At 36.4% G+C, this 21,044-nt stretch overlaps 1 long non-coding RNA gene and 1 other non-coding gene across 7 annotated transcripts in view; one reads left to right on the top strand and one right to left on the bottom strand.

Annotated features, from left to right (window-relative positions):
• Positions 1 to 10,836: 10,836 nt before the first annotated feature.
• Positions 10,837 to 21,044, top strand: part of LOC140617310 (uncharacterized) — a 99,019-nt gene continuing 88,811 nt past the window's right edge. For 5 of the 6 annotated variants that reach the window (XR_012017547.1, XR_012017546.1, XR_012017549.1 and 2 more), the window contains exons 1-3: positions 10,837 to 10,921; positions 12,633 to 12,722; positions 19,065 to 19,392. This is a non-coding gene — a long non-coding RNA (uncharacterized lncRNA). Of the gene's footprint in view, positions 10,922 to 12,632; positions 12,723 to 19,064; positions 19,765 to 21,044 lie in introns of those variants that run through there. The other variant, XR_012017545.1, reaches the window with a different exon arrangement.
• On the bottom strand, positions 11,663 to 11,767 carry LOC140617773 (U6 spliceosomal RNA). The gene has a single exon (XR_012017940.1). It is a non-coding gene; the product is annotated as a U6 spliceosomal RNA (small nuclear RNA).

The following is a 21,044-nucleotide window of genomic DNA, read 5'->3' as shown; positions in this document are numbered from 1 at the left end:
TACAACAACAGCAGCTACTACCCTACAGGACCTTCTATGTAAGGAAAGTATTATTGTAAGCAGTTCTTAAAAATCGACTCAGTCTTCAAAACAAATTCTTGACAAAGGACACCATTATTATCTCCATTTTACAGATGAGAAAACTGAGGCATGAAGAAGCCCAGTACTTTCCTATGCTCACTCTACTCACAAGAAGGCAGAACCAGGCATCTATCCAAGGCTTTCTGGCTCCAGAGCACCACCTCCCAACATTGCCTTTTTTAAGCTGCTTTTTGTGGGACTCCAGGAGTGAACTCCACAATAATGAAAACGAATTCCCTTTCTTAAAATTCAGGTTTGACTCAGCTACCCCATCATGAAAGGAACATGATTTTATGGTGATTACTTATATAATCCATCATGGGATTTTTGGAGACATATTTAATGTTTGTATAGCACTTGGAGGCCTATTAAACGTGCAATAAAATGTAGACAAAGAAACATTCTCGGCATTGCTTATTGATGATGGCAGTGGAAGTTGAAGTTTCCTTTAAAGGTTTTTACTACTCCAGTGATTCTTTCTTTGTCATATTTCCTATGGCCCATTTTGCTAGCTCTCCCATGGAGAAGAAAATAAAATGGCTGAGTGAAACCTCCCACCTACATTAAGTTAGCTACTCATAACTAACTTCCTTAATCAAAGGAGACCCTCCTTTTTTGATTAATCATCTTTTTATAGTACACTTAAGAGGAAAAAGAACCAAATGAAAATATTAAGTTGGAGGCAGCACAAACTAATTCGATAATATTGCCATTACAACTGAGTAAAGAAATACATGGAGCTCCCCTGGAAATATTTTTCCTGTGAAAATTTATGCCTTTTCTAAAGGCTGTGTGCAAGGGGGTGTTTTTCTTCATACACTCTCGGTGGATGTAATGAGTAAATGTTAGCTTTGTGCCTTTTTTTTTTGCCCATTAAGAGTTACGCATCATGGCAATTTACAAACAAGAGGGTGAACAGGTAGGCAGGGCCAAAGGAGGTTTGATGAATCAGGAGAAAATGCAAATGATTTAGAAAACATTATCTGGGAGCTGAAATCGTGGAGTCACACTTTATGAGGATACCGTCACCCCCTAAGTAGCCACCAGTTCAGTCGTGTTGGGGTGGCTAGTATCTTTAATGATTGGGGGCCATGGATTCACCCACCATTTGCAACAAAGCACTCCAATATTTTTCAGGAGTAAAAGCACTTTTCACTGGCTGCTCCAGAGTAGCTCATTGAAGTAAGAGCCAAGCGTGTAAACGACCTCCTGAAAGAACTGGCAGGCGTGAAGAACATTGAGCCCCAAAGCACGAGTTGTTTGTGAGGCGCTCCTCCAGCTGAAACCTGGGGAGGGGAGGCCAGCGAGCAGGGAGGCAGGCGGAGGTGGAGGCAGGCGGAGGTGGACGGCTGTCTGCGGGCGAGGGGGAAATGTTTATACAGAGCAAGTTACAAGGTGGACAACAGACAAATCATGGTGTGGGGCTGCTCCAGGGTGAATCTGGAAGGTGCCTTCTTTGCTCCCAAGAGAAAAAGCGAGATATTAAAGCCAGCAGCATTTCAACCTAAAACCATCTGTCCCATTTGGGGTTAAAATCTTTGCTTCTTTGCAAAGTAGGCACTAGCTCTCCTGCCCCAAATTCCCCTGGGCACGGGGAGTGCAGAAAGTTTTCCTTGGTAGGTAAGTTGTTTTTATGTGAAACCATTTTGGCCAAGGTGGGGATTTTTCACTTGGGTGTCAGTGGTGCCCTTCTGATGTTTATAAAACGTAGCAAATGTACAGTTTGAACAGTTATTTTAGGTAAAAACGTCAATTTCTTCATCGAGTCAGGCACTCTAAGTTCTGTGTTTGAGACAAATTCTTGGATTTTCCAGTGTTGAGAAAACTTTCACCTTGCTTCACACAGTTCTCAGGTTGAGTTATGACCCTGACATCCCCCTGCTCTCTAAAGTGCAGTGATGGAGGTCACTTAAAAACAACTAAAAAGAAAAAAAAAAAGTAATTTTCTATCATGTGGGGGGCGGGGAGAAGATAACACAGGTTCTTTCAAGGTGGAATTTCCCCTGAAACTGGCCTTAATGTTCATTTCTTTGAGACATGGTCACTTGCTAGAACACCCTATTGGGGGCGGCTCCCTCAATATTCTATGCCTTAAGCCCACACCAAAGCTCTTTCCACCTCAATTCTCCACTAACCAATATACCCTTAAGAACACTAAATTGTCCAGAAAATGTTGATGCATGAAATCCTTTGTCTGAATGATGTCCACGGTCCTTCTGGTTTTTGGGGGACATCTTTTGTCCCACTTTGAATGCTGATCTAAATTTCATGTACTTCTCTTTTCGCTGGCTTCCAAAGTTACTCAAAGTCACCCTTACCCAACTGCATGACTATCTTGAGACTTGAGGTATTGAGCAAACCCTGCTTTGGTATGCTTGTAAGTAGTAAGACTGATGTGTGGTGTGGTACTGGCACAAAAACAGACACATAGATCAATGGAACAGAATAGAGAACCTAGAAGTGGACCCTGAACTTTATGGTCAACTAATATTCGATAAAGGAGGAAAGACTATCCATTGGAAGAAAGACAGTCTCTTCAATAAATGGTGCTGGGAAAATTGGACATCCACATGCAGAAGAATGGAACTAGACCACTCTCTTGCACCATACACAAAGATAAACTCAAAATGGATGAAAGATCTAAATGTGAGACAAGATTCCATCAAAATCCTAAAGGAGAACACAGGCAACACCCTTTTTGAACTCGGCCACAGTAACTTCTTGCAAGATACATCCACGAAGGCAAAAGAAACAAAAGCAAAAATGAACCATTGGGACTTCATCAAGATAAGAAGCTTTTGCACAGCAAAGGATACAGTCAACAAAACTCAAAGACAACCTACAGAATGGGAGAAGATATTTGCAAATGACATATCAGATAAAGGGCTAGTTTCCAAGATCTATAAAGAACTTATTAAACTCAACACCAAAGAAGCAAACAATCCAATGATGAAATGGGCAAAAGACATGAAGAGAAATCTCACAGAGGAAGACATAGACATGGCCAACATGCATATGAGAAAATGCTCTGCCTCACTTGCCATCAGGGAAATGCAAATCAAAACCACAATGAGATACCACCTCACACCAGTGAGAATGGGGAAAATTAACAAGGCAGGAAACCACAAATGTTGGAGAGGATGCAGAGAAAAGGGAACCCTCTTGCACTGTTGGTGGGAATGTGAACTGGTGCAGCCACTCTGGAAAACTGTGTGGAGGTTCCTCAAAGAGTTAAAAATAGACTTGCCCTAAGACCCAGCAATTGCACTGTTGGGGATTTACCCCGAGGATACAGATGCAATGAAATGCCGGGACACCTGCACCCCGATGTTTCTAGCAGCAATGTCCACAATAGCCAAACTGTGGAAGGAGCCTCTGTGTCCATCGAAAGATGAATGGATAAAGAAGATGTGGTTTATGTATACAATGGAATATTCCTCAGCCATTAGAAATGACAAATACCCACCATTTGCTTCAACGTGGATGGAACTGGAGGGTATTATGCTGAGTGAAGTAAGTCAATCGGAGAAGGACAAACAGTGTATGTTCTCATTCATTTGGGGAATATAAATAATAGTGAAAGGGAATAGAAGGGAAGGGAGAAGAAATGTGTGGGAAATATCAGAAAGGGAGACAGAACATGAAGACTCCTAACTCTGGGAAACGAACTAGGGGTAATGGAAGGGGAGGAGGGCGGGGGGTGGGGGTGAATGGGTGACGGGCACTGAGGGGGGCACTTGATGGGATGAGCACTGGGTGTTATCCTGTACCAATAAAAAATAAATTTATTGAAAAAAAAGGAAATGGTTCTGGTTCTAGGCAAAAACTCTAACCACAGTTCAGATGAGACACTCTCTACTCCCTCCAGACATTCAAGTGAGCATAACTAATCTGTCACATATTGTATACTTTTTTTTATGTGTTCCTTGGCTGCATTTCCCATTATCTTCCTTCAGTGCCTGATTGTCCACTTCACCATTCAATGTTTAACCTTGTTCTCTGAAGTGAGGAGAAGTAATACGTGCCTTTTGTATAAATTTCACATAGTACTGAGTCATATAGAAGGAGAATATAAAAAGTCCTTCTTCACTAGTGTGAATACATGAGTACTCACACTAGTGGATATCACTTTCTTATGCACTTAAATTATTTGTGGAAACAGGGAGGGAATAAACAGACAGCAAATACTCCATTTTAACCTTCCAATCCAAGCTAACTACAAAAGATTTGGGGGGAGGGCTCCAGCGCTGTTTCATTTACCCGTTAAACAAGAAACCAGTAATGTCATCTCTGACTACTTGTTGCGCGTCTTTACCTTTGGTTAAAAAAATCTGCTTTTGCTATTCCTTCTGCAATCTCTTGGATAGAGTCTTTTCCAGGCTCATCTGTGGTTAGCTCTGATCCTTCCTCACCACAGCTTACTGCCAGTGTTTGTTGATTGGATGCTGGAACTGGAGATCTAGGCCTTCCACAAGATAGTAGGCAAGATCATGGGCAGGTGCTCTCCAGATTTCCAACAGAATGAAAATAGACTCTGTATTAGAAAATGATGATCTGCCTTGGTCTTCACCGTTGCTACCATAACTTCTTGTTTATTTTCTCTTTTTGTCTACAGAGCCCTCCTCTGTAGATGCTATTCATCATGAACACACACTCTTGAATTGTACTTGGACTGTTCTCATATCCCATGTTATATGACCTTCACCCCTGCCTTTCTTTATAATTGCAGGATCTAAGTTTCAATCACTGATATCTACATAGTGATAATTTCCCCAATTGACTCTTCAAAACATCATAATCTCTAAGAAAATGAAACCACTTGTTCACAAACAGCATTCAGAATCTTCATCTATATTATGCATACATGATGAAGTTTGATCTTGGCGGCACAATAGTTACAGTGAGAATGCTTCATAGGGAGGAGATTTATTCTTTGCCTTTGTTGTATCAGTGAGGACAGACCAGCTTCTGTTGCAGTTACAAACAATCCCCAAATCTCAGGGGCTAAACATAGGTTTATATCTCGTTCCTGCTACACGTCTATCTGGGACTACATCTAGGGGCTCTGTTCCACATTATCTAAGGAAATCATATATATAGATACATTATATATACAATTTATTGATATATATAACAGATATATTATCTATTACATACTGTTATCGATTATATATTATTATAATATAGATATATTATTATCTATATATATATATCTCTATATATAATAATTATCTATTATATTTGCTCTCCAAAGAGTTGCTTCAGCTGTGATAACCATATAAAGCTTCAGAGTGTGCACTGCTATGGTGACTCTTGTTGGAGATTTTGCTGTTAGACTTCTAATTAGCTTACATTATCTTATCTTTGCCAAGTTGATGCCTATTTTACTGTCATTTAGGGCTCCGTAGTTGAGCAGTCATTTTATTAACCTTTTTAAAGTATAGACAGTTGTAAGAGAAAACCACGCACTCCAATCTTGCTTCATCAGAGTCTTAAGAACTTCCAAAGGAAGTCTAGTCCTTTCTTTTTCCCATGGTTTTCTCTATCTGGTTCATAAAGTTTATGAAATATTCTGACACTGTCACAATTTTTGCTTTGCACTTTTTCAGGTCCATTGATGCTTTCTTATTATTTATACTCTGATGGAAAGACATGTTTTGTTTTAATTTCTCCACATTCTTATTCTAACTTCAACATGGTTTTCCTGTGTCCTGTGCATTAGACAATTGAAGAATTCAGCTGCTCTAAAATCTTTTTGATACTTAGGTTTTTCTTCTTATTGTTTATTTTTAGTCCTTTCTTCATGATCATTAACTGTCTTGTTTTAAAAAACAATTTCTCCCTTTTTTTATAGCCTATGCTGTTTCTCCCCACCTGTTGAATGACATGTAAAAATGTCATGTGTCATAAAAAGAATGACAATAACCACTGTCTTATGTCTTATAAATACAGATGCAAATATTTATGTATATACTTGACATTCTCAAAAATAATCACATGTATCTGGCATGCTCAAAGAATGTTTCACCTAGAGACTATTTGAACTATTATTTTAAATGTAAATGTTTCTTCTAATTACTGTCTGTACTTACACCTCTAATTCTCTATGAGATAGAACTTATAGTTTGGTTATACATAATTTTTGTAAAAACTGCCATCAACGTATTAATTATCTAATACAGAACCAAACACAGAACTTCCTTACCTAGGAGCTTAGAAACTCCATGTCTTGTTATTGACCTAATATCATTAGGTCAATTTTTAATTCATTCCCAGTCCATTTGTAGGAGTTTATGTCTCTGCTTAAGGACAGATATAGGATAATTTAATCAAACACAATTTAACATAGGATAATTTAATCAAACGCAATTTATGACCTTTAGTGCTTGATTTCCTAATTCTACACACATATAGTATGTACCAAGGCAGGAAACATATGGATTCCAAATTTGTTTCCACATCTCCATCAACACATAATCTCTTCCTACATAATGTAATACAATATATAGGGTGGTGGAGGTGGTGTGTATGTATGTGTGTGGTTTAATTGGGAAGTGCCTAAGAATGACATATGGAGACCAGCTACAGAGCAGTAGCTTTTGTCCTAATGGCCAGAATGATGCTTGGAAATAGTGCCCAGTTTGAGGTTAGTGGATGGACTGGGGTGAGAGGCAGGAGTCTTCAGGGTGCTTCTCATCTTTTATCATCATCATCCATCAAGGCTGCTGTGTCACATAAAACATTTTCCATTCTTTTTTTTGCCACTGTGTTCTGGTACTGCTCAACAGCAGCAACCTGTTGATTCTGGACTGCTAAGTACTCCTGGCTGGCATACGAGGCTGCAGGGTGACTTAACTGTGGGAGACAGACAGAATTGTTTCCAATGTACACCTAAGGAGGCCCTCAGCAAAGCAAACATTGATTTTGGAGGAGTATTTTTTTTTCTCTATATGCTTGCTGCCAGGGGCCTCTAAATAGGATTCCTATTTTTTTTTTTACCTCTGTTAATATTAACCCATTTAGAGACTGAATGATAAAGTTGAAGCCAGTTGGTCCTCCAAGATGTTGTAAGATGCCATCACCTTCCCAAACAGAGTAACTCCTAGTGAGGATTCAGTAGGTGATTGAACATGAACGAAAACCTTGGAGGCAGCTCTGAGTGCCTGGGTGGCCTCTGGTTTACTGCTGGTTCACTGGGTTCCTCCTGCCTCAATGGGCCAACTCCCAGTATTATAAATCATATAGATGTGAACTTCTTCCTGAAGTAACTTGTTTGCTTTATTTATTTGGAAAATTTCGGTAACTGCTTTCTCAACGGCCAGGCTGTTGAACTTGCCATAACTGAGGCTTACTCAAGAATGTTTAGTCTTAACACTGTGTGGTTTCCTTTAGTGACTCCTGAGCCACATTTTGAAGAGAGACGTGCTGGTACTGAAGTATGGTGAATTCACTTCCAGGTAACCCAGGGGCACCTCAGAATACCTTCGGTTTTGAGACGGAGTGGGTGGCAATGGTGAAGTGGAACCTTTCCCTAAACAAACCAGGCCCACACAACCATAAACATACCCACACCCACATACACCTTGATGTTTTAGGGGTTGAATATGCAAAAAAAAAAAAAAGGAATGCAGTTTTAAATGGGAATTTTAGAGTAATTTTTAATATTTTTAATGTAGAGATCACCATGTAAGTCTCCCTTCTGCAATAAACCTATTTCACTTCCTCTTGGTGTATTGCATGTCTTCAAAAGTGTATTTGAATAAAAGAAAATAAGTGCCTTAAAATGAATAAAATCATTCATTGGTAGCAGTGATGTGAGTTTACATTTGGGGCTCCCAAGCCAAACTGTCAGAAAAGACCACATTATTCTTTGTAATTTGCCAAACAGCTTTCTGGTGGAGAGCAAAGTAAGAGGGTGAGATGAGGGGGTAGGAGGTGGAGAGGGGATTGCTACTTAAGGATATATCTGAAATGCAGAGACTACTTACATGGCTTCCATACCTGGGGTTAGTAGGTAAATGAGGAAATTTTGGCAAACCTTTAAGTCCGTGAAAAATTTCCTTTAGCTTTTTAAACTAAAGCATTGGTGTAACCTTAAGCAGGAAAATGTAGTCGGTTTTTAATTTCATGTGGATGCATAGTGACATTTTTTGTGCCTGGATTTTGGGACTTTTCCATATACTCAATTGCATTAAGGAGGAAATAAAGAGGGAGGAGAGATGCACTGTTCAAGAAATTTGGTGCTCACACTGCATGAAAAAGACAATATTTTCCAAGATTGTTGTATCCCTTCTGTTAGCTTTTATGGTTAAGGGTAAGGGGACCACTGATGCTCCTTTCCTCATATCCATCCCTCAGTATCCCTAACAGCCTGTAGTTTTTTAGGTGGTCTATTTATATTATACTGTCAAATACTGAGTATCCTATATCTGAGTTTATATTCCTTCCCTATCTCTTTAAAAATATATTGCTGTTCAAAATCCTATGTTCTAATAGCCCAGGGAAGAATATGGAGATAATTAGAAGTGCCAACTTTATGCTTTATCAAGGGCTCCCGAGTTGCTTCAGGCAGAATGTGTAATGCAGTATATTTTTTGTTTTGAATGTACATAGGATGACAATGAGAAGGCAAGATATAGCAGATGGAATGAGGATAGTTAAAAAAAAAAAAAAAAAGACTGAGAGATTGCAGCGAAAGATGGCAGTCCAATCAAGTGCAGTGGCTTCTATTGCTTTCAGCCACCCAGTTTAGACCAACAGGTGACTCTAGGGAAAAATGACAATTCTCTTGCATGATTCCTTGGATTTCCATGTGTGTGTTTGTCTAAAGGTAAGATTTTCTTTCAGAAAATGGCTGCACTTTACAAATCTTCCAACTACTAAGAGCATAATTAGGGGGTTATGAAGAATAGAAATAGGCTCTTAAATAGAATGGCTCCTCGGCTGAGTCAGAACAGTAAACTGAAGATATTAATGCTTTTTGTTCTTATTATAAAAAGAGATATCGAAACACTTCAAAATAGTGCTAGTCAAACCTTATTGTGCCTGAAGATCATTTGGAATGCTTGTTGAATGCAGATTCTGAGGTGCTACCCTTGAGGTTTTCATTCAGAAGGTCAGCAATTGAGCATGAGAATTTGCATTTCCTACAAGCTCCCAAGTGAAACTAACTGCTGCCATGGCTCCCTGGGCCACACTCTGTATAGCACTTTCTTAAAACATTGTTTGCTTTTTTTTTTTTTTTTCAAGAAAATGGAAAGTGGGGGTGAAGTAGGGTAGAGGTGCATCAATAGTGGGAGTTAGGTGGGTATTTATTTATGTAGGTAACTCAGGTTTGCACCATGGTAAACAGATTTGGTAGTTGGTTCAGATTTTAGCCCAATACATGTCTGAGGCTGGAAGGTCTTCAAATGTAATGTCTTGAACAGCGCTTATGCTTGGGGAATACTAGCTGAGCACTGAATTAATGAATTTAAATAGACTGGACCCTTCATGTGGTCTTCTGCAGCCTGAATGGGAACCTTTCTGTGGGGTCCCAGAAATAACAGACATGTTGAATATAGGATTGTTTGTGAACTGGGGCAACAGATGGCAGCCAGAAGCAATGGCAAGGCTGACCTCAAGCTCTCTCCATGCCTTGCCTTGTTTTTGGAAGCAGAACTGTGTACATGGAATAGGCCCTAAAGTTCTTAGACAATTTGGAAATGGGTAGGAAAAGGAAAAGTCTTAGAGGAAAGCCTCTTTTTCTGCTAATAAGATTAGGGATGGGAAGAAGGTTGAACTATTTGTTGGAACTCGATAGGACTTCAGCATTACCAAGTTAGCAGAGTGTAATATACTGATTTTCAAAGAGAGATGTCAATCAAATGGAAGATTGGTTACCATAAAGGAAAAAAATCAAGAGGCAAACATGAGTATAATATCTCAGCAGCGTCTATAGGAGAAAGTGTGCTCTGATTTACAACCAAGATTATTTGTTCCTTCTGGAAATCCCTTTTCCAAGCATAGAATTAATTTATCCAGGTAATTTCAGTTTGATAATGCCTGCTATTTTAATCACCCAGCTCAATCCTCTGGTTCAGACTGAATATTTATCGGGCGGTCTTGTCAACACCACAAAAGGCTTCCTGGGATTTTTATTGTAATTTCATTAAACCTATGGATCAGTATAGAGGAGAATCCACATCTTAACAACACTGAATCTTCCAATCCATTAACATAGCCTATTCCTCTATTTACTAAATTATTTCATTTTCCTCAGTAACATTTAGTAGTTTGCACAGTTTAAAGAGCTTTCAATTTTTTTCATTGGATTTGTTGCAGGTATTTGATGCATTCTGATGCTCCTATAAATAGCAGTCTTTTGAAATTTCACTTTCCAAGTGTTTTGGTTTTGTTTTTACTTACATACAGAAATACGATTGATTTGGGTCATGTAAGAGTCTGACTCCATATTTTCATGTTTGACTTCTGACTTTTATAAGACCCAGCTTCCTTTTTCCCTTCTGCTCCATATCTAGATATAATTGATAAGAAAGACAAATGAGCTCCCTCTTTTCAGACTGGTGGGAAATTCAAATTTGGCAAATTCCCAGCCCTTCTTCAGGAACTTGTCCCTGGTCCTGCTCTCTTGCCACTATAAAGGCCTAACCCACTCTCTTTGCTCCATTCAAGCCTGCCTGGACCTGCTTATGCCCTTCTTGCTTTCACTAGGAATCCTTTGTGCTAACAATAAATGTTCTAAATTCTCTGGGTCTCTGGAATGTCATAAAGCCTCAACATCCTACCTCTTAATTGGGGAGAGTTATAAGCTGCCTCTGCGGGGCAAACCCAAAACAGAGTATATTTACCTTTTATCTAGCAACCTTCCTAAATTCACATACAATTTCTAATTGTAAATTATTTTTAACTTTATATGTGTAATTATATCATCTGTGAATAATAATAACAGGGTACTATTTTCAATCATTTATTCTTAAAAAATATTTTTTATTGCTTCTTTGAACTAGGTAGGACTTCCAATTTTGAATAGAACTGGTGGTTGTGGAAATCTTGTCTTCTTGCCATTCTCAGTGGTTGGGGGGTTGAGCAGTCAATATTTTATCATGTTATGTAGGCCATTAAGATTTTATTTTGTGGGTATCTTTTATCAGATCAATGAAATTCTTGACTTCTAGCATGTTAAGTATTTTCTTTTAAAAGATAAATGTATGTTAAATATGATCAAACAAGTCTTGTGGATTTATTAAAGTAATCACATGGTTTATCTCCATTGTTCATTTACTAGGTGAATTATATTGGTTGATTTTAAGGTAAATTTCACTTAGTTTTGATGTATTATCCTTTTTATATAAAACTAGATTCTGTTGGCTAAGGTTTTGCTTAATATATTCATATTTGTATTTAAAAGAAATGTTGGCCATATTTTCCATTCTTAGTTATTTTCAGGCTTTAGTATCAGGGTTTTGCTGGGTCATAAAATGAGTTAGGAGTTGGTGAGTTGCCTGTTTTTTTCTATTCTATGGAAGAATTTATGTAAAATTGGCATTATTTCTTTTTTCACTCATAGAAAGAATACACCAGTGAAATCATCTACACCTGGAGTTTTGCATGTCATCCTTGTACAGGAGCCATGCTAATCTCTGTATCTTTCCAATTTTAGTATATGTACTGCTGAAGTGAGCATTATATCTGGAATTTTTATGAGAAAATATTTTTACAATGGACTTGATTTTTTTTTAAAGATGTAGGCATACACAGATGCTCCATTTCTTCTGGGTCATTTTTTGGTAAATTGTGTTTTTCAAGAATTTCTGCTCTGTATTTTTCAAGTTTGTTGGCATAAAGTTGATTATAATATGCTCTTATTATCCTTTTGATGTGTATGGGATCTGTATGGATGTCCTCTGTTTATTCCTCATATTAGTCATTTGCATTCTCTTCCTCTCATTAAATGTTGATTAGTGTTACTAATGTGTTCAAAGAATCAAAGCCAAAACTTTGTTAATTTTTGTTTTATTGATTTCACCACTTTATTACTTTTATTCTATTACTTCCTTTGAGTTTAATTTGCTTCCCCTTTCCAGATTCTTAAGTTAGAAGTATAAGTCAGTGATTTTAAATCTTTTTTCTTTTCTAATACCTCTATTTAAGTCAATATATATCCTTCTATTGTTTTCACTGCATCCCACTAATTTTGCTATGTTGTTTTTTTACATTTTCTAATTTGCTTTGTGATTTCCTCTCAAACACATGAGTTATTTAAAAGCATGTTGCCTAATTTTTACACATTACAGATTTTTCTAGTTCTCTTAATTCCATTCCATAATTTAACTCCATGTTGGTCATGGGACATACACTTATGATTTCAGTTCTTTGAAATTTGTTGAGATTTGCTTTATGCCCCAGAATAAACTTTAAAATATGTCTTTTTTGTATTTATTTCTTCAGTTATTGAATGTAACATTCTTTATTTGAGAATATCAAGTTGGTTAGTTGTTTTATTCAAATCTTTTATAGTCTCACTGATTTTTGTGTGTTTGTTTTATCAGCTCTTGAGATGGTGTCAAGAACTGTCAATGGTCTGAGAATTTATTCCATCTGCAATCCAAGAAGTTAATTTGCCACTATTACATGCATCGGTTTGTGATTATTTGAATTTCCTTTTATGTAAACTGCTTGTGCATATCCTTTGCTCCTTCCTTATTGTGCATTTTTGGGGGGGAGGGGGGGAGAGTTGGTATCTCTAAATTTTATCATGTAGGACCATAGAATAGATCTCTTTAGTTATGCTATTTATTTTTAGGTGTTGATAATTTATCTTGAAACCATGCTAATTCCTCATATACATTTAATACTTTTTATGGATATCCTATTGTATTTTCTACATAGATATCATCAACAAAGTAGAATAATTTTGCCTTTCCTTTTGGATTATGATGGCTTCTTAAAAATAGCATATTTGGACATATTGGTGGTTCTGTTGGTTAAGCTTCTGACTCCTGGTTTTGGAGGAGATCATGATCTCAGGGTCCTGAGATTGAGCCCTGTTTTTGGCTCCATACTCAGGGGGGAGTCTGAGATTCTATCTCCCTTTGCACCTGCCCCCCCCCCCACCATGCTCTCTATCTAAAATAAATAAATATATCTTTTTTAAAAGTGGAATAATGTTGAAGAGAAGCCATAATAGCAGACATTCTTATTCCTGATATAGGGTGAGTAATTCTAAAGTTTGTCACTTTAAGTGAAAGAAAAAGGAAGGCTGAAGGAAATTCCATTCTATTTTTAGTGCATGAAGTGTTTTTGTTATGAATGTTTACCTGAATGGGTATATCCCTCCATTTACTGATGAATGAATATGTTGAGATATCATATGTCTTATTGCCTTCATTCTGCTAATATAGTAAATAGTATTAGGTAGTCTGATGTTGCATTATATGGGAATTGCTGAGATAAGCTTTACTTGATTAGAGCATATTCTTTACACAGTCTCTAAATCAGGTTTTTAGTATAATATTTAGTATTTGTGCATTTATGTTCATAAATGAATTAGTCCATAACTTCCTTTTCTTGGACTCGTCATGTTTGCCTTTGGCATGAAATTTATTTTAATTTTATAAAACAAATTAATAGCTTTTCCAATGTTTCTATTTTTTGAAACAAATTTATGATAATTTAGGATTACCCATTCTTTGAAAGTTTGTTCAAAGTCACCTTTGGAGTTATTAGGTCTGATTCCCTTGGGATAAAGTGACTTTTAATTTCTTTAATGGTTTTTTTGCTTATTGGATTTTATCGTTCTTAAATCAGTTTGGAAACTCATCCTTTCATCTAAATTTTGACATAAATTTTTTTCTTAGTATCTCTTATGATTTTTGAAACCTGTTTTCTCTTAGATGTATTTCTAAATACATTTTTATTCTATATTTTTAGAAAAGAAAATATTTCCTTAATATATATCACTCAGTGCAACCACCCCTTTTCCTCACTATTCTACAATCCAGGTGAAAATTCTCTTAATAGTTTAATCTTCTAATTGACATGTTTACAAGAAAGACTGAGTATAACTTGATGATGTACATTAATCATGACTTTACAGTAATTGTCCCTTTATATGTAAATACAGGATTCCTTCAACTGAATAGTATATTCTTGTCAAACTTAAGAGAATATTGCTATGACACCATATAATCACATTTTCATAAAACAAGTTCCAGGCAATCTGTTAGTTATAATTAATTGGACTGTAAACTACACGGAAATGAGACAAGATCTGGAAAATGAAAGATGAGAGTGGTAAGGCAATGCTAAGCGCCAGATGGATATGTAAACAAAACGAGTAGTCTTAAGGAAAAAAGTGACATCTTCTCAATTAGCAGGCATAAACATGTCAAAATTAACTCTGGAATCTGTTTTGATAAAAAACCACTATAAACCAATATGACTAAGTTAGTAGACATTTAGACAATTTATTCCTTAGCCAAAAGGGATGGTGCTTCCTTTCTCTGACCATCAAATACATAAAGTTCAAACATTTTCATATCAATATAATGGCTATACTTTCTTAGACTTTTAATACCATTGTCCACATTATCTAGGAAGATAATTCCCAAGATACTGTTTTCCTCCAACATCAAGACAGGATAATCTCTTCATTTTGAAATTATGACATTGATCTTATCAAGAGTCCTAATCTGAAAAGTATTAGCAATTATTCTGGCCTTTATACAATGACTAGGAGTACATCAGACTTATTTGCTTATGATCTCTGAGAATTCCCTGAACCACTCACACATTATTTGATAGCACATGAGAGCAAGTTAGTGAAAATGAATTAGAAAGCTCTTTATGTAATACTTTGGGGTATAAACCATCAGAGCAAAAGTGGGGTTTGCATTAGATGACTTCCGAGGTCTTTTCCTGCTTTAATAGTCTATTATCTTATGATTCTAAGAGAAAGTGAACTCTGATTTACTTTCAAAAGAAAAGGGTACAGGGAATCTTACCATCATTTTTCTGCCCAGTGACTAAGCTTTTAAATTGCATAGTCATATTATTATTTTAAAGGAAAGTGTATTGGGCAGCCCCGGTGGAGCAGCAGTTTAGTGCCGCCTGCAGCTCCAGGTGTGATCCTGGAGACCCCGGATGGGGTCTCACCTCAGGCTCCCTGCGTGGAGCCTGCTTCTCCCTCTGCCTGTGTCTCTCTGCCTCTCTCTCTCTCTCTCTCTCTCTGTGTGTGTCTCTATGAATAAATAAATTTTAAAAATCCTTAAAAAAATAAAGGAAAGTGTATTTAAGAGGTTTTTTAAAAAGATTTAATTTATTTATTTGAAAGAAAGGAGAGATAAATAAATAGATTTTATTTATTTGAGAGCAGGGGAGGAGCAGAAGGAAAGAGAGCAGCAGACTCCCCACTGAGCAGGAGGCCTGACTCAGGGTTCAGTCCCAAGACTCTGAGGTCATGATCCAAGCCCAGGGCAGAAGCTAACCTACTGAGCCACCCAGGTGCCCTGAAGAACTTTTAAAAATTTCATATGTTTTAGTTCTGCTGTCTTATCTATACTTTTCTATGATTTCAGCTTCTCTTCTTTATATTTATTTCCTTTTTTATTATTTTTTGCTCCCATGTTTATATCTTCTCCTTACTGATCCCCTGTTTGTTGTAAGTTTGCATTCATTTGGGTGACTTTCCTTGGAAAGAAGATGAAAGCATTATTTGCTTTTACTAATGTTTATAATATGTGTCCTCCTAGATAATTCTATAGCATAGTTTAGTGTGGGTAAAATGTGGGATAGAATCCTCATTAGAATTGATTGGTGTATTCTTTCTGAGTAATGGTTAAGTCCTATCTCTGCTGTTTGGTGGCTGTATTATGTAAGTTACTTGTTCTCCCCACTCCATAGGATAATAGTTATAGTTTCCTTTTAGGGTCATTGAGAAGAATAGATGGGTTAACATATATAAAGTGTAGGGACCAAGGACGGGCTACCCCAAGATATCCACTCTGGTATAAAGATTATTTTAAGTTGAAAGAAATAAAAAACCCAGCAGGTGCAGGAAGAGCTCTCTGCCTCCCCCTCAACTGCTTCAATTTACATTGGAAAGGAGAGCCTGTGCCAGGAAGAGAGCTATTAACAGACTCCCCATTACCTCTAAGGAACTTATCTGCATAATTAGGCAATCTTTGTTTTTCATAAAACGTCCTTTCACTGTCCACGTTGGCCATCCTCCCCTTTGTATCCTCTGACTCAACCCCTCTCCATGGTTCATAGAAGCTTCCTGTTGCCTCATTGTCTTTGGAATTTCATGTCTGTGTGAGTTCCCTGTACATATGCCTATTAACTTTCATTTTCTCCTGTTAATCTCGCTCATGTTAATCTGATTCTAAGTACAGCTAAGTACAGGGTAGAGGAAGGTTTTCCTCCCTGACAAAAGCATTGTAGTTGTCATTAGAGTCAGGTTTTGATTAATTATCTGTACATAGATACTCCTGACTTCTTGAGTTAGCACCGAATTAAGAATATTTTATGTGTACATATTGATACACTCAGCATGAAGCAAAATCATATATTTTTATCCCATTTCTAAAAACTTTAGAATTCATTTCTGTACATACTATCCAGTTTTCCTTCTGATATAAATGAGTAAATATTTACAATTCCTTTGTAGGCCCTCCTTCCCTTCCAAGTTTGACTTTCCTGTTGGTCCTCTGAGAAGTGACATTCTCTTGCAAGTTACTCTCTCCAGTGAGATCAATCTATGTCTTCTAGCTATCAAGGACTCATTTCATTAGACAGAATGAGAAAAGCTCAGTGGGATTTAGGGATTGATGATATTCTCTATCTTCAATATCTGACAAAATTTGATAATTCTATTTCTTGGGATTTCACTTTCCCCCAATGTCTTGATTTTCACAACCTTCAAGTAAGAGATTGATTAAACTTTCATTGTAATTTAGGTATTTGAAAGTTTGTCTCTGCCTTTGATTTTGACTACGTCTACATTATAGCCAGTAGAGATAGATTTGTCAGGACAGTCATATAAACTTCTTAATTATCTATCATTCTTGGGATTAAGAATTTAAAACCATAATTCTGTAATAAAAAAATTGTTCACTGGGGTTTTTAGAGGTGACCATGCCATCCCACAGTCCTTGTGTTTCACATGCTATATGTAGTATATCAAAGCAGTCACCACTTGATCTGTCAACATCACCACACCTTTAATTGGCATTTTACTCCAAGTGAGCAGAGGTAATAATTTGTTTCCTTAGATTATCAGTATCCTATTCTTTAATGCTACCCAGATTGTCACTGCTCAAAACCAGCAAGTGAAATGTAAATAATCTCAAATTCTCAACCTCGAAAATCTGTTGCCCATAGCTACTTCTCTGGAATCAAATACTAGATCTGTCAAGGTTCAGCTGCAAATAACAGAAATCTCTCTACCTAGTTTAAGAAAAATGGATATAATACAGGAAATTAGATGCTTCTAAAAGAATTGGATGATCTAGAAAAACGTCATTAGGCTTGGCTTCTATGAAGGACTCCCAGAACATTGCACTATTGACCTGCCAAGGGGTCTATTACTTCTGCCATGGTTAATTATTTGGGAAATCAGGAATTGTACCACAATGGTTGTTTTAGGACCTCACTAGAGCAACCATGATTCATGCCAGCAATCAGATGCCTTATATTTTGCTTCTTGATATGTATGAAGCCTGGTGACCAGGTACTGGGCAGAAACTGCATATACAGCCATCACTGTGCTTGCAGCCATAAGGACCACCACCTTCTGCCTTCCTGTGATGTATCTTAGGCTTATATTCATGTTAATACATTTAGGTGTATGACATTTTTTATGATTAATGCAAAGCAATAGACCAGAGTTTAACTATTCCCATAGGATGGACATAGGTTGTTATTTTCCAGGAACTTAAACAATGCAGAAAGGAGTATCTTTGATTCAGCCTCCTAAGGCACACACTGAGAGTTTTTACCCAGCATAGAAACCAACAAGTACAATTTCTCAATCATAGGGCATGCTTATCTTGAGTTTTACTAAACACTACTGAATTGTTAAATTGCTTTCCTGAGTAGCTAAGCCAATTTATTCTTTCACCCATAATGTCTAGCAATACCTACACAAATTTTGTAATTCTATTTCTTGGGGTTTTACTTTCTTGCAAATATTTGATACAGACCCATGCCAGCATTGGATATTATCAAACTTGTTTAAATTTCCTACTTTCATGGGTAAAATATTCTACTGTATCATTTGAATTTGTATATCCTTGATTACATGTGAGATTGAGCATATTTTTTTGCTTATTTTGCATTTTAATTTCATCTATGATTTTCCCAGTTACATCTTTTGCTCGATTTTTATTGAGTTGATTTCTTTTATCCTCCTTGATTTGATTTTCCCTCAATCTGGACACTATGCTTTCTAATTTGTATAACTTGTCTACCCTGAGGTCATAAACATATTCTTCTGTATTTCCTTAATCTATTTTTGTAGTTTTGGTTTTTTAATTTTGACTTCTAATTTTTAAGTAATTTATTAAATGATTCATTTTGTCTTCAAATGCTAGTTTTACTATAAATTAAACTTTAATGTATACATGAGTTTTTTCCTTGCTTTTTATTTTATTCCAATGATTGTAAAATTATAAAGCTGTATTCATTTTTATACCTTTAAAATATGTTTTTGTATCTGAGAAAGTATTTCTCTTCTCAGACTTTTCAGAATTATCTAACCTATTTTATTCTTTCATGTGAATTTTTGATTTAGCTTAAACATTTCCATAATATTTATTTTGGGATTTTTATCCGGATAACATGGATTTATATGTTAATATTCTATTGATATTATATTCCTTAAAATACTGATTGATTATAAAAATATAGTTCTTTTAGTAAGCTTTTAATTTTGTCTCAATAAATCTCTTCTACTTTTTATGTTAATTCATGTATTTGTCAAGACAAGTTACACTAGATGCTGCACTCAACAATCCCCAAATCTTCCTTACATCAGAGTACAATGTGGACCAAGTTGATTGGTGTTATGCTCAACTCAAACATTTTGGGAACCTAGATTGACGGGTCTACCATTGTCAATGAGGACTTCCAGATTGCTCTGTGTCTTACCATCTAATATGCAAATAGAGAAGAGAGTGTGAAGGATAATTTTGGAGATTTTTTAGCCAGACTGAAGTCGTGTGCATAACTGTTGTTGCATTCACAACTCAGTCATCTACTCCACGTTGCTGGAAGAGAGGCAAGGAAAGACTCTTCATGTAAGCCCAAGAGGTAAATAAAATGACTTTGGGGAACTCTTAAAATTGCCTCCCCCACCTACATAGAAAGTTCAAGAGAATCAACTAAAATACTACTAAAACTAGTAACAGAGTTTAACAAGGTAAATGGAATCAAGATTGGTTTACCAAAATAAACCTTCTTCTTATATGGTAAAGAATTATAACAGCTAATATGACAATAAATGGTAAGAATTATAACAGCTAATATGACAAAGGATTTTCTTCCTGTTTAATTTAAATTGTCTCCAAACTGAATGTTTTGGCTCTTCCTTTTTAATGTTTCTAGTCTTTCATTTTTGTTTTAAATTTAAATATTGGAACATTCCATGATATTGAATTGAATGGTACTGTCTTGTTTGTTATAATAAAATTTCAAATGGTTAAAAACAAAATAAAATGCTGGAATGCCGCTGGCTGAGTTTCTGAAATGTTTGTCTTGATGGAACTCCTCAAAATGAAAGACACGATTTTGTGATCATTCTCTTGATAATAAGCCTCTACTTGTGTGGCTCTGAGCCCTCTCTTTTCCAAAGAGACAATTTTTTTTATTATTGTTGAAGTGGATTCAACAAGCAATTCTGCCTAAAGGTTTCTGGAAATTAAGTTTTTTTGTTTTTGTTTTTTTGGTATGGTTTTAGAAAATAACAGTTGAATGAAAGCTTAGTGATCATTTAAATAATGACTGCCTAATTTAGTATTTCTATTAGAGTTGTTTCTCCATTTTAGGTACCTGCATAATCTATAAGCTACCAAACTGCATTGTAAAAGTTATTATTGTTGTTATTATTACTATTGTTAGTGAAAATGGCAAAATTTGTAGTCAGGAACCTAGACTTCAAGCTCTTCTTTTACCATATTTTACATATTGAGCCAGTTGCTTTGACCTTTTCCTTGTCCTTTTTAAAAAGTTTTATTTATGTATTCATGAGAGACACACAGAGAGAGGCAGAGACACAGGCAGAGGGAGAAGCAGAGAAGCAGGCTCCCTGTGGGGAGCCTGACGCAGAACTCAATCCCAGGACCCCAGGATCACGACCCGAGCTAAAGGCAAACATTCAACCATGAGCCATCCACATGCCCCACATTTTCCTTGTCTTGACTCAATTTTTAAGAGGTACGAAAACATCTTTCCTGCTCAGTGATGAAGACTGAACAATGTGTATATGCTCAGTGTCTATGGTAAATCCATCTTTTTCAAAGCTTTTTACTACCATTTTGAATACTGATAGCCTTTCAAACCATATGTCACCATTGATCTCCATACATAGATCCAAATCAGATTTCTAAATTCCTGTTTGAATGAAGGACAGATGCCTCAAATATACTTTGTCTACCATACAGCACATTGTCTTATCCTTCATATTTGATACTATCACTGGGTTCTCAATCTTATTGTTCCCTTGGCACCTGACAAAGAAATGATCTTATAAATTTTAAACATTTCCTTTATCTCTCAATTAAATAATGCTACTCTATGCTTATGCAACCCTGTTTTTAAACCTTTTCTCATGTATATCGTCAGGGTTTTATTCTGAAGCTGCCTGGTCAAGGCTCTCTAAATCTTGTTGATGTGTTGATGTGAAATCAACAAGAGAACTATAATAAAGGCTTAAAATATTCTGTCAGAAGACAGAAGTAGTTCCA

This window comes from Canis lupus, chromosome 25 (genome assembly GCF_048164855.1).
Source record: "Canis lupus baileyi chromosome 25, mCanLup2.hap1, whole genome shotgun sequence".
Lineage (NCBI taxonomy): Eukaryota > Metazoa > Chordata > Mammalia > Carnivora > Canidae > Canis > Canis lupus.
This window is presented reverse-complemented; position numbering and strand designations above follow the sequence as displayed.